The 15,521-nt window shown below is 30.4% G+C and overlaps 1 long non-coding RNA gene across 2 annotated transcripts in view; it reads right to left on the bottom strand.

Moving 5' to 3' along the window:
• Positions 1-15,521, bottom strand: part of LOC145681397 (uncharacterized) — a 368,906-nt gene that overhangs the window by 273,358 nt on the left and 80,027 nt on the right. Inside the window, exon 1 of one of the 2 annotated variants that reach the window (XR_014130770.1) lies at positions 6,886-7,154. The exons of the other annotated variant lie outside the window; for it this stretch is intronic. This is a non-coding gene — a long non-coding RNA (uncharacterized LOC145681397). Of the gene's footprint in view, positions 1-6,885; positions 7,155-15,521 lie in introns of those variants that run through there. 2 annotated transcript variants of the gene reach the window in all.

The following is a 15,521-nucleotide window of genomic DNA, read 5'->3' on the forward strand; positions in this document are numbered from 1 at the left end:
CGTGGTTCGGATTCTACGTTAATCAGTAGGTCCACGTCTCATACAACCTCGCTGCTGAACGGGACGTTAAACTCAAAAATCAACTCAAACAAAACTGAAATCAAATATGAATGAAATTTTCATATTGTGTAGTGAAACAATTCAAAAAGAGAGAGCCATACCGTAATTTTTCTAACTCAGATTTTATTTACTTTCTGTTTACTTTTGAACAAACATTCAAAAAACATAACTTTGAACACATCTGTTGTAGCCTCTCTTCTCTCTCAAAAGCTGTAACGGAGCGTCGCTCAGCTCTAGCTGCACTACACTCCTGAATTTAAAGAGTTACAATATCAGGACATGGATTTTTCCAGCTCTGAAAGGAGCTCCAGATAAGGATATTTAAGATGAAATGTCCCAAATGACTTTTAAAAAGTGGATTTGATACTATTATGCACTGAACTCCTCAAATATTGAAATTTTTACTGAAAAGGCAGAACAAGTCAGTAATAACAATTACATATAAAAGGCTAATCAGTGCATATTTCAACTATTTGATAATTGTTTCGAGCGCTTCCTTTTATTTTGCACTTGAGTAACATGTCGGCTCTATCAAACAAAGCCGTGTGGACTTCGCGGTGCATAAACACTGTGCTCGTGGGTTTTCTCGGAGTTCTCTAGTTTCCTCCCACTTTCTTCATTCCACCATTTCATTCATTTCTCATAATCACCGTCTCCTTTAGCCTAACCGGCATAACCGTGGGACGTAAAACTCAAAGATTTCATTTCATTCCTATCAAACAAAGGGGCGTAATATTCATTTTTTTTATTGTTTTTACGGCTTTCACTATTAACGTCCCTGAACAAAAATTGTCAAATTTTGTTTTGATATGAAACAAACACCAGCGGATTTTAAAGTGAGAATAAATAAATGACAATTACTTAAAGGTTTGTCCGTGTTTCTTTCTGCCTAGTCGACTGCAACAACACTTTATTTTTTTCATTTTGCAAATTCATTGTTACCTGACAACTGAAATAAAAATGAAATCTTTAGGTTTTATGTTTTATGTTCATGCCGGCTAGACTAAAGGAGAAGGTGATGATGAGACATGAATGAAATGGTGGAATGAAGAAAATGGGAGGAAACGGGAAAACCCACGCACACGGTGTTTTTCCACCGCAAAGTTCACTTGGCGCGAGCTGGGATCAAACTAGGGACCTCAAGCACCAGAGGTGAACTCTCTTTCACGGAACCACCGCGGCTGACAACAACTGATTAAAAACATTTAAAATGTCTGAATATCTCAACGAACGTCAAACTACAAATACAACCATTTAATGATTAGCTTTTGTATTGAGCAGACGTATTTATGTGTGTGTTGTATTAATTCGAATACTTTATATTATTGCATAGGGAGTATTTTACAACAATCTCTCTAGATTACATCAAGAAGACAGACTATCTGAAGATACTCACGAAGAAAATTTGAACAAAAGGGGAAGAAATTTTTCAAAATTGAAATTTTTCAAAATGAAGAAATATTTCAAAATTGATATTTGCAAGCATTTTAATTTTCTTTTATATGTAGTTCAAAAGATTTTAGATTTAACGTTCTATTTTCTTCATATTTTAGTGTCGCGATGCGTAGTGATTGGTCGCGGCTATTAAAACATCTTTGAACAATGTAAACTATACATCACTTAAATTCTACAACATTTCAATTTCAAATTTTACGTTTTGGACAACTGTTTCAGCCAACTGTTTTTCTGTTAGATTGCAAGGAATGACTTTCAAATATGCTGGCATTGTCATTACTGCTTGACCACCTGACTGTCTATTAAAAAGGTTATGCAGAGGGATGACCATTTTTTTTTAATACTATATCGAGAAACGATTTTTCGAAAACGAAAAATATTTCGCTAAACGAAAGACGAATGTTTTTTTAAAAAAAGGAAAAAATTCGAAAAACGAAATATCTTTCGAAAAATCGTTAAACGAAAAATGAATTTTAGGAAAAATCGGAAAACAGATTTTTCGAAAAAGGGAAAAAAAAAAGTCATCCCTAGTTATGCATTAAAAACTAACTATTCTTTATTATTATTAAATATCAGTCATTAGAAGTAAGTGTCTAAAGTCCGGATGGTTTCACAGGGAATTGAAACAACAAAATATTCAACCTTAAACATGGAGCGAAACTCGTTTTCTTTACTGATAACAATAAAACAATGTACATTTTCTAAAATATATTTAAGAAGTATGTATAAAATGATTAATCCAATCATAATGAAATATATATTAATCCAATCATTTTTCATGAATACCTTCCAATTATGAAAAAAGATATTCAAAACTCACTCAAATAAAAACAGTCGAAAATTTGAAGTCAATAATATGCGTATATACCTAGGTATATTGGCATCGCTGACAGAATGTTAGATATATTTGTGTTTACTGGAACTTTTCTTACAATACTGTATTATTTATTATTAGTAAATAAAATATAATAGTTTAGCTTCATTTTTTTAAAAAAGTAGCCCATTTTTATCAAAATTCGCTCAGAAATATCCTATCCAACTATCTCTCTCTTGATTTGAAATTGAGTTATAGGTATATCGTTTGTTATATATTTGATCTAAAGGAATTCCATGGAAACAGTATTTTGTTTAAAAGCTTAGTATATCATACTAAAAAACTAGTTCAAATATGGGACTTTGTACTTGTATATATGGAGATTCACTGCACGTTTTTGCACAATTACTTGAAACTAAGCTAAATGGAAAAATGGGTGTTGCGGATTTTGACACTAGGTGCCACATATAGAGAACAAGGTAAGAAACTAGCACAAGTTGGATGTGTTACCATAGATAATACAAGAGCAATTATAATAGTTTTGAAGACGTACTTTCAGTGTGAGAGAGAGAAATATAGATAACTCGTACAGGATGTCAAACTTCAAATTATGCATCCATACCGCCCACCGCATTTGCAGTTCTATCTTAAATACGCCAATGGGTAATTAAGAGATGGTTCCTAACTCCGGAGAATTTTTATCTTGGTTCATAGACATCCCACTAAACACTGGATTGAATGCACAAAGTGCTTGCGCTGGGCACACCAGCATTCTGATGAATTCAAAATAATGTAACAGAATTGTTTATTGTCGGTTTATGTATGTGTAATCTTAACAGCACAATGTGAGTGACAGTACATATATTTTACAATCAAGAAAATAATTAATGTTATATTTATTTTGGAAAGTACATTAAACAAAGCTCTTTTGTAACCTTTTATACTTATTCTTTCTATATCCAAAACTTCTATACCCAAAATTAAGAACCCATATTCCTTAAAGATAAATGTTTCTTTATCTTTAAGCCCACACTTATGCCAGCTAGGCTAAAGGACACAATGATTATGAGAAAAGGATGAAATAGTGGAATGAAAAAGTGGGAGGAAACGGGAGAACTCCGAAAAAGCCCACGTACACGGTGTTTATCCACAACAATCCTTAAAAAATGAAGGTATCAATTGTGGAGCTTATTATCAAAACGTCTCTTATTCATTTTTTGAAAATCGAGATATCAATATACACGGAATCATCGAATAATTATTTACATCTTTGCACTTTTATTTCTGGTCAAAACGTCCCAGAACGCAGAGAAAAAGAGGATTTCAAATATGCAATTTTATTCAAAATGTCTCCTGTCCACTGCAAAATAGCGGACACCTTACATCAATAAGTTTCGAAGGAAAACGTCCTATGTCCATTCCCACTTGAACACGATTCTTGCAAACATATTTCTAACTGTTTCTTGTCCATGAATTTTCCTCAGCAATTACTTGACACAAAAGTGTATTAATTATTGCTTTCAAGAACATTTAATTGATATGAACTAACCACAAACTAGTTGGTTAGTACCTTCGGCTCAACCGAGATAATTGACAAAAGATTTGTGCGATAACTTTATATTTTATGCTGATTACATTGTTGAGGTCATATCAGCCATATTGTTCCACTTATTTCTTAGTAAAATTGGTGCTTGTAAGTTTGAAAGCACTTAGAAAAGTTACTTGTCAGACGTCTGTGGAGTATCGCTGTTCATTTTCATAGATATGAGTGGTAATCAAGAAGAAGAAAATAATTCCATATTTTCATTATTTTGTATCAATTTGTCTCTTGTCCGATAGATTTGCTTTCAAAACGTCCCTTGTCCATTTTTTAGTTTCAAAATGTCTCTTGTCCAAATTAAATATCTTTATTATTCATTACTTGTGTCTTGAATAATGGAATTTGTTTATAAAATGACGCAATAATGGTTTAAAGAATTTCTACACCAAATCTTACAATATTTAATAACCCTTTAAAATAATTATTAGTTTTTTCTTTCGATTTGTAAAAATTTTTGTTGGACGGACAAGGGACGTTTTGATAATAAGCTCCACAATTATTTTATCTTGTCGCTCATGCTCAAGGTAATGTATTACTAACTGTAGTCATTTATTAATAACATAAATACTAAAGAACCTTAGTATTTTTAAGATCCAGTAGCTATTTGGTGAAAATTTAAAATTTAAATAGATCTCTGACAACAGGGGATTTGTTCCTGCTACTCTCATAACAATTATATTTCTCTGTAATTTAACAATATTATTCAAATATAATTCGCACTAGTTTAATGTAATCTCATAAAATCTTGCAGTGTAATCTATTGAGAAAACCTAAAGAAAAGGAGGAGAAGAAGAAAAAACACTAGAACCTAAAATAAGGTATATTCTATATAGAATCTACAATAATAATTTGAATTTTGGACGACTTGCTCTGAAACTTAAGGAATCAAATTTTACTTAACATTAATGGGAAACTAGTTTCGCGAGCAATTAGCGGCGTATATCGAGGGGCATACCCACGGGGGAGTCCACCGGTTCCGAATCCCCCAAACTTCGGATCTCGATATACATTTGTACAGTTTTTATTTAAGAAGAAAATGAAACTATACTTGTTTTGCAGAGAAATGACTGATCTAGCACAAGCAATTGATCTTACACTTCATCTGTATTTTTTTCTTTCTTATAAACAATCTAGTTCTATCATTTTTCATCCCGACAATATAGGTGGCAGTGCTTATCAATTACTTATCGTCTTTTCCTGTTAAGAATAACATTGATTCAATACTACATAAACGCTATGTATTGTACTACTATGGGACCACTCAAACTTTGAGCCCCCTCCCCCGAACAACAATTTCTGGGTGCGTACCTGCCGCATATATATATACTGGCAGGAGAAGCTAATAGACATAATAAATTAATAAATTATCCTGTAAAACGATACATAATATAATCAATAAAAAACAATTAAATTTATTACCCAAACAAACAGAAACTGGAAGACAGAAACTGAAAGATGTGTTTTCAATTTTAATTTTTCTTATCAATGAAAATTTTCTTCTCTTCTTCAAATCTACCAACACATTAAGTCATATATATCAATTATAATATTATATTTAGTTAAGAAAAAACATTGCATATTAATTATAAAATTTTATATATATACATTTCGTTTTGGATTTTGAAATTTATCGAATGAATTTGAAACAAAATAAATACGAGATGAAGAGAACACAGTTTCAGAATTTTCTTTTGACCGATCATATATAAAAAAGTTAATTCAAAAACAAATAGAAAATATTCTAATATCTGCTAATTCCCAAAATAAATATCTACATATCATTTTTTAAGGATAACTCGTATTTTTTTTAAATATATGACAATATTGTTTAGATTATCTTAATTTATTTAAAACAAATTTTTGTCAATAAAATTTTAAAATATATATATATATATATATATATATATATATATATATATATATATATATATATATATATATATATATATATATATATATATATATATATATATATTGTATGTACATAAATAAGCAGAAATTCGTCTAATTTTGAGCAGTTCATATTATACTTGGTGAAATTATTATTTACATTAAATATAGTCCACATTCTTTAAGCAGAAAGCATTATATTATGTATTACTACTGAAAGCCACTACAATATTTAGCGCAAAGAAATTTTGATTTTTAAAATATTACAATATAAGGTAATCTATACAAGAAAGGAAGAAAAACACAGGCTTACAATAAAATTATTTAAAAAAATAATATTAGAATTAGCAAAGGTTTGTACACAATTATTTTAACTATAATATTCAGTTGAACAATTTCTAAAAATAGAAGTTACAAGACTAGAAATTGCTCTACCAGATATTACAGTTAAAATAGTTCTGTTCGAAACACTTGTTAATTAAAAGCTCATAGATTAAGAATGGTACATTAAAAAAAACTATGATATTTAACGAATACAAAAAAAAAATATTAAAAAGACTTGTATTTGTGGTAAACACAACTCCGGAAATTATTTAATTTTAGCTCATGAATATCGATTTACAAGTGTCGAAATTTACAATGTGATCCACCGATAACCTCAAAAGTTCACGAATTGCTGTACATTTTCCAAAAAAGTTAGATATTTTAATTGTTTATTTTTTTCGTAAATAAAATAACGGGATAACCAAACTGCGTAGCACTTTAAATTTTACGACGCAATTATTGCTCAAGTACAAATAGGCAGCAGCATGAGAACTAATAGGAATTTTGGGCTGGTTTTTGGACGGTAGGAAACTTTGAGATGAATATGAATTTTCTAATTCATAAAAGTTCACAAAAAGTATCTGCAAATGGGTGTTTGTCAGCAAAAATGTAAAAATTTATAGCGGGCGGGACATTTAAAGTCGGCCGCTGGTCGCAAGGAAAAAAACATGGTCGCCAAGCAGAAGGTTGTATAATAGCAGCAAACATACATGATTAGTAATAAGATGTAATTATTTCTTACCTTTTCCATTTTCTAGGCATTGACAATGCGTAAAATTTGCATACATATCTCCCTGCAAGGAATTGTAGTTCCAAATTGAAACTAGTTTTGTACAACATGATGAATAATTTGAGAAGTTTCATATTTAGAGAAGTGATTCTGCTCTTTGGAACGGAGATGCGATGCTCCTATGGCGACCAGTGCAAGACACGTCACTCGTCAGGAGTTAACTGCACCCCCCGCTCGCCTCTCATTCAACCGCGCGACCTTGTAAACGATCAGAAAGCGAAATTTCCTACCAAAAAAATATGCAAATTTATTGCAAAATTATTTCTTAAAAATCCTGACATTATAGACTATCGAACAATATCAAGTTTGTCCTTATTTTGCTTTGTTTATTCGACAAAATATTTCCTTTTTTTTAATGTCGCAAAATAGTTCATGCGCAGAACATGGTTTGCCATTGGATCGGCCTTGCAAATGAGATGCGGAGGAGGGAAGAGGGGTGGGGAGCTCAATGTGTCTGTCTGTGTGTGTGTGTGAGTACTGCGCGCCGGCTCAAGAAGAGGAGACGAACGAGATGAACCAGGGAAAAGGAGAGGAACATGTAATCTTTGGGAAAATGGCGGCCGGGAGCGACTTTGGCACATTGCAAAATCAAACATTTTTAACACGCCCACCAAAGATCAATTTACAAACCAATTTTGCATAAATGGACAGCAAAAAATATTAAGAATAAATTACAAACAGGTCCGACACGTAAATATTAAATTTTTCTTTTTAAAAAATCGTCAAAATTTCAACAATTCACCCTCACCCCTAATCTAATTACATTATTCCTTAGTAAAAATAACATAGGGAACTCTTTGTTTAAAAAGGTACCTAATTAAGTAATGACATTCATGATATTACAAAAAAGAATAAAAATAACTTCATAAACTTATTCTTAATATTTTTACACCAAAACAATTTCAGGGTACACTACTACAAGGAAAAACAATATATAATAATAAAAGATTTTACGTGTAAAAGTATTTTAAAAAACTGGAGGAGAAATATTTTTAAAATGTTATTTACGAGGCGTTAAAATACCTGCACCGTTAATCAGTGTCGCGATCATTCAAGACGATCAGACTAATTTGCACAATAACAAGAAAATGGGCAAAAATTATGATATACGTAAATATACGTAGTTATAAACATTTCTCATGCATGAATTTATAGTAATAATACATTTACCAAGATTTCTGGCGTAAAAGATTTCTTTCCCTTCTGCAAAAAATGAGAAATTTCGCAAGTAGTTGAAGACAATGCATTAAACAAATTTCCAGATTTTAATTTCGTAAGTTGGCAGTTTAATGTTAGTTAAGTTGTTCGTAACAGTATTAATAAGTTTTTAAAACAATAAATATTAATAATTAAGTGTTTTGTGTGTATTTTGTAATATTTATTTTCTCTATGTTTCATTTTATTGAAACGTTTTATTTTGAGTGCATTTTGTAATATTTATTTTCTCTGTGTTTCATTTTATTGATATGTTTTATTTTGTGTGCATTTTGTAACATTTATTTTCCCTGTGTTTCGTTTTATTGAAATGTTTTACTTTGTGTGCATTTTGTAATATTTATTTTATCTTTGTTTCATTTTATTGAAATGTTTTATGTCTATATTTCGAATAAATCACGTCGTCAAAGTTTCTAAGAGTTTTATTTTCTTTAAAAAAATACAATGTAAATGTGTGTATCTACAACACTTTATGTAGTATAATGAAAATACATGAATTGCACAAATATTTCACAAAAGGTTTGTATTTGTCATCTCTTCTCGAGAATCGAGACGAGACAAAAAAAAACATGACAATTCTCGTCTCATTATCGAGTCGAGAATGACACTAGAGGTGAAAATTCTTGAGTTTTTGTGGATAACACTAGTTCACCCTAGTCTTAAGGTTTGTGTTACATGTTTTATAGTATAAAAACTATAAATTTATGAAAGTGGTTGTACAGACACAATGTAAAGCATCTATCAACGCTTCAAAATAACACGTTATTACACAATATACTCTAATATGCTTTAAATGTTGTTATAGCCCACCCTTCATGGACCTCTGGTGATGAGAAAGAATCCTAATACTTTCTAGATGAAATTAAGAACATTATTTAAATTATATAGAAATTTTGTATATAAATTTCCAAATAAGATGAATAAAGCTTTTCGAAAATTGAGACGAGACAAGAGAATTCTTCGAAAATCGAGACGAGAATATTACAGTTAAAATAGTTCTGTTCGAAAGTCTTGTTAATTAAATGCATCATAGATTAAGAATGATGTATTTAAAAACTATGACATATAACGAATACAGAAAAATACGCTGAGAATTAAAAAAATGTATTTATAGGAAACACCACTCTGGAAATTATTTAACTTTATCAAACACTGTGTGCGTGGGTTTCTCCCGTTTCCTCAAACTTTCTTCATTCCACCATTTCATTCATTTCTCATCACCGTCTCCTTTAGCCTAGCCGGCAAAACAGTGGGATGTAAACCTCAAAAATTTCATTTCATATTATTTTTAATTTTATCTCATGAATATTGATTACAAGTGTCGAAATTTACGATGTACTCCACTGATAAATAATCTCAAAAGTTCAAGAACTTCTGTATATTTCCTAAAAAGTTAGGTATTTTAACTTTTATTTCATTACATAAATAAAAAATAACGGGATAATCAAACTGCGTAGCACTTTAAATTTTACGACACAATTATTGCTGAAGAAGAAATGGGCAGCAGCACGAGAACTAATAGGAATTTTGGGCTAGTTTTCGGACGATACGAAACTTTGAGATGTATGTGAATTTTCCATTTCATAAAAATTCACAAAAAGTGCCTGCAAATAGGTATTTGTATGTTATTTAAAATAATGGATTACCCAACTACATGAAGCGTATTTTTCTTTCGTGCATTAAAAACTGCCAAAATTTAAATTTTAAGACAGTTTTTAAAATTATTATTAATATTGTCATTGTAAAATTAAGTCTTCTTAAATAGTTTATTGCACAAAGTAAGCAGAAGAATTAATGATTTTGAATACTTGGGCTATTTCTTTTAAAATCATTAATCTATAAGGAGAAGCATTTTGGTAATTATTGTCTTTGAAAAAATGTAATTGTTAATTATTTTGTTTTTTTTAAAAAAAAACATCCTGATTTATTCTTTCTAATGTTCTTTGTTTTCTGAATATTAAATTATCTGATGTATGATTATTTTTCAAAGAAAATAATTAGGAAAATGCTTCCCTTTATAGAATAATGATTTTTAAGAAAAAAAAATAGATATAGCCCAAGTACTTCACATTGTTAATCCTTCTTGCTACTTCGTGGAATAAAGTCCTTACCCAAACTTAATTTTACAATAATAATATTAATGACAATAATAATAATAATAATAATAATAATAATAATAATAATAATAATAATAATAATAATAATAATAATAATAATAATAATAATAATAATTTTAAAGCGTAAAATTATTGTTTAATTTTGGACAGTTTTGACACACATTAAAAACAAATACGCTTTATATAGTTCGGTGACCATTTAGTTTCATTAACAAAACTTTATACAAACTTGCCAATTTAATGTTTAATGTTTGTATTGAGCATGTGTGTGTGTGTGTATTTTTGAACTGCCACCAACTTTAATAATCCATTCTTTTGTCGTTTGAAATTATTCGAACTCAACGAAAATGCGCACATATGTCGCACACTATATTCACAGGAGGCCCTTTGGAAGTTTTGACATATTTTGTAACCTGTCCACGAACATTCGGTCTGGCAGTAAAAATAATAATAATAATAATAATAATAATAATAATAATAATAATAATAATAATAATAATAATAATAATAACTTTCAAGGATCAATGAAAACGTCCATGGGGTTTCCTTTGGAATTTACTGGGATTTTCCTGTTTCAGAATAGTATTTGGTTGTCCCAAAAGTCTCGTTTCCAGAACATACCATGGACATCCCAATATTTCAAGACTGACGTACTTTAGACGTCCAACTAGTATAGTCCACGAGACGAGACGATACAAGAAACAAGACTTTTTAACATCTCGTCTCGTCTCTGCTTCCGAATAGTTCTTTCTCGTTTCTTAATGATTAACTTTCACCGTCTTATCTCGAAAAACTACTCTTCTCGTTTTGTAAATTCATGTCCTGTTTTCTTAAAATTACATTCAGAAGTTACCATAATTCTTTAGTGTCACGAGAGGTCCACGAAGGATGTGATACAACATTTAAACCATGTTCATTATTAGAATATATTGTGAAATGAGTTGCGTGTAACACTAATGCATGTAACACTAAAACAGCGTTTCGACTCTTTAAGACTTGAGTGAACTAGTGTTGCTCAGAAGACTCGTTAAATTTCTCGTCTCAAAATCGTCATGTTTCAAGTCTCGTTTTGAATTTTAAAATGTACATCTCGTCTTATTTTCCAGTCTCTCGTCTCGTGAGTAGAATCACGTCCAACATTATCTCGTCCCTGTGTTATATTGGCGAAAAATTCAATTTACGAAGAAATTTTTCAAACATTTACTTTACGAAGAAATTTTCCAAAAATTTACTTTACGAAGTAAGTTTTCGAAAATTTACTTTACGAAGAAATTTTTCAAAAATTTACTTTACGAAGAAATTTTCCAAAAATTTACTTTACGAAGAAAGTTTTCGAAAATTTACTTTATGAAGAAATTTTTCAAAAATTTACTTTACGAAGAATTTTTTCAAAAATTTACTTTACGAAAAATTTTCTAAAAAAGTACTTTACGAAGAAATTTTCCAAAAATTTGCTTTACGAAGAAATTTTCCAAAAATTTACTTTACGTAGAAATTTTTCAAAAATTTACTTTACGTATTTTTTTTCAAAAAATAAGAAATTTTTCAAAAGATTACTTTTTGAAGAAATTTTTCAGACTTGTTTTTTTTTATTATTCATTTTTCTTATTCAGTTTACACAATTTAAGTTTGGTTTGGTAATTTTTGAGTGTTGTGTTTGGTGGACTGAGCGATCTTAGAAACCTTAACTGTTAAGGGATTTCCTCTATGATCCCGCTGCGTAATATCTTTCATTTCTTGTTTGTAAATATCTCGATTAAAGATAATTTTTGAAAGTAGGATATTTAACATTTACAAAATGTTAGTAAAATGCAATAATAACTGTTCTACAGTGCAAAATTTTTAGTGTCCAAATTTAGTATCATGAACTGCGAACTTACACTTCCATCCTCTATAAAAAAAGACCGCCAGTTATTCGTTTATTTAATAACATTTTCCTCATACTACCCTGTACACTTTTTTTTTTAAATTGATGTTCTTCGATGATTTGGAAGTTAACTAAAATTCAAATAATACATATTATGGTCATAAAAAGTTAATAATTACATACAGATTCTCGTGTTTACTTGACTGCAATTTAATAACGACAAAATATTTGTCGGTGATTTGTCGTAACTTTACAACTCGCGTACTGGAATTTAAATAAATACGAAAATTCTTGAAAACTCAATCAAAACTTTTACAAGTAGCAACCATAATATATTATTCGAATTTTAAATATTATTACCTAGGTATTTATAAGCCTAACTTATGGCAACTGCGTCTTATACGAAGTAAAATGATTTCTCGGTCAAATTAATAGTCGTACGGTAGAAAATTATCTCTAAGTATTTCTATACCAAATTTTCTGAAAGAGAGAGGTTCTTATGGAGGAATCAGGGGCATCTGCCCAGAAAAACGTGTATACAACTGTAGAACAATGAAAAATATGAAAATTCTATTTATATCGGTGGAAAATATGCTCCACCTGGTCTAATGCAAAACCTGACATGGCGATCTTGTTCTGAATTATTATTATTATTATCATTATTATTATTATTATTATTATTATTATTATTATTATTATTATTATTATTATTATTATTATTATTATTATTATTATTATTATTATTATTATTGAAGTCGCAGTATTCGATTGCAAGTGAAGGTATTGCCAGCTCGCCCATATAGGCGAATTAGGCAGCCGCCCTAGGAAGACAGATTTTAGAAGTGCGGTGAATGATTTCATTCTCCTTTTTGCTTTGCGGAAATTGTAACATTAATAAGATGAACAATTATTGCAATAAGTTATGTAATAATACTGAAGCTAGCTACCATAGGATATACCAGTGGTTCTCAACCTTTTTGACTGGCGAGACGCTTTACTAAACGTCTAGGACATCGCGACATATTTGTTTGATATTATTATTATTATTATTATTATTATTATTATTATTATTATTATTATTATTATATCTATTATAATTGCGAAACCGTTGTTTTTATTATGTCTCTATGTAGCACTGAGCATTGCCGCTACGGATGCGCACGACACAAGGTTTGTGGCTGTCTCGTCTCGAAAATACTGTAAAAGTGATGTCTCGACTCGAAAAATGTATATTTTTCTATTGGATGAGCCGTGTCTCGACTCGAATTTTATCAGGAAAATCCTGTCTCGACTCGTCTCGTGAGCATACCTAATTGCCGCCGCTGGAGGTGGTAACTGGTACAGTCTGACTCGATTTTAACTAATTACTATTAAATTTTTCATGATTTTTTTAAATTCTAAAATTTCGCGACATGCTTTAGGGGATTGCGTAACATACCAGTGTGTCGCGACACATCGGTTGAGAACCACTGGGCTATATGATAACAAGCTTCATGGAGTACCTGATCGAAATCGACTTGTCAGTAACTTATGTTCAGGTCAGAGGTATATTTTTGTTAGGTAAAAGCCCTTTATGTAAACAGAAAATAATAATATCACTAAATCAAAGTGCGGCGAAATATGACAGGGAGCGGCGAGATATTTGTCGCCTAGGGTGTCAAAATATCTTGAGTCGGACCTAGGTACAGCACACGAACTTCAATATTTTCCATAATACAATTAGAATTACTTGAATGAAAAATGAATCAACAGCGGACTTATAGAAACTTAAAAAGCTATCAAAAATGTAGCAAATGTGCTGACCATACATCAGTCCCAGCTAACAAGCTGCCCGGCCAAACATCATCACCAGGTTATGGCATCATATTTTCAGTCGGAGTACACCAAACAGTAACTATCCAACTAGTGTTGAATTCAGGTATGTTCAAGGGGGCTGAGCGGCCCTAAAATATATATGCGCCCCGCTAGAACATCTATACACATGCATTGAAATATTTACTTTTTTCTGTTTAATTTTTCGGAAAGAAAAGTCTTAAAAGCAAAGATTTTTGTTAAAAAAAAAAAGAAAAATAGTTTCTTCTTTTGCCCAACCTAATTGTTCTAATTAACAAGCTGCATTCTCATATTAAGTCGAACTTACATAAAAACTTGGAAATTAGATACAGACGCGCACAAACGCTTTACAACGTTAGTTAGGTAAAATGACAATATGTTGGTTATTGCAACCGACCAGACAATAAGAAATCGCGAGTTTTGTTGCGACAGATTCCTGTTGCTCTATTGCAATCTAGAACAGAGCCACCCTTAAATTTTTATTGGTCCCCTTTTTATAAAAGTCTGAATTCAACACTGTAGCCAACCATTTTTTAATGATTTCGTAAAATTAAATACTACCGTAAGAGAAAAAAATGGGTCGATATTAATAAAAATAATAATCATAATAATAATACAGGTTAATAATAACATATATATATATCCTCGTAGCTCGTATATACTGGACTTAAATTTAACAACGACAGATCCACATATTACTCGGTGATTTGTTATAATTTTACAATGTTGTGTATTAGAAAATCTCTGAAACACCAATTTGATTTTAAAAAATCAATGTTCTGGGAGGTTGGATCATGTGTCTCAACAATTTGAGATGTTCGTAATATTAAAAGTAACAGCACATGCGGAATAAATTATATTTTAGCTATCGGTACTTTTTTGTTATTAAACAATGCAAGTCAATAAATTCTTCCTAATCAATGTATGAATTGTCAGTAAACCTTTTTAATAGAAGAGAATATAATAGAAGGACATTTCGTCTCCTTCTCTCTCTCTCTTTCAAAAGTTCCTCTTTGTCCGTGTTGGAGGCTAAACCCTATTTGCGAATATGACGTGTTCTAAACACTGCTCGTGCTCTAGACCCAGACAGAGAGAGAGAAAGAGGCACTCGGAAGGGGGTAAACCAAATAACAAATTGTTAAAATACCTAACTACGTATTTGCAAATATTTGTATTTCATCTACGCAAATTTAAAGGTCTTCTTCCCGCCAGCTTCGTAAAAGGTATTTAAAAATTTAACGTTAATACCTACGTCTTTAAATTCTATTGAACATTTTATTATAGAGGATTGGGTGTTTTATTAATATCTGTAATTTGTGATCATTAATGCAATTAAAAATTTAAGTTAATGAGTCGTTTAATTTTTTTTATAGAATCGGTTGTTAAAACAACTGTAAGTAAGTTCATAGAATATTAACCAAAATGTCGGTTTCAATCACCTCTCCAGAGTGAAATAGTTTTTTTTTTTTTTTTTTTTTTTGCATACATAATTTTTAAATAGTGTTGGCTCTTATGATATATATAGTAAAACAAGAATTTTAGGAATGATCCAAAAA

Source organism: Thermobia domestica, chromosome 3, assembly GCF_964235325.1.
Source record: "Thermobia domestica chromosome 3, izTheDome1.hap1.1, whole genome shotgun sequence".
Lineage (NCBI taxonomy): Eukaryota > Metazoa > Arthropoda > Insecta > Zygentoma > Lepismatidae > Thermobia > Thermobia domestica.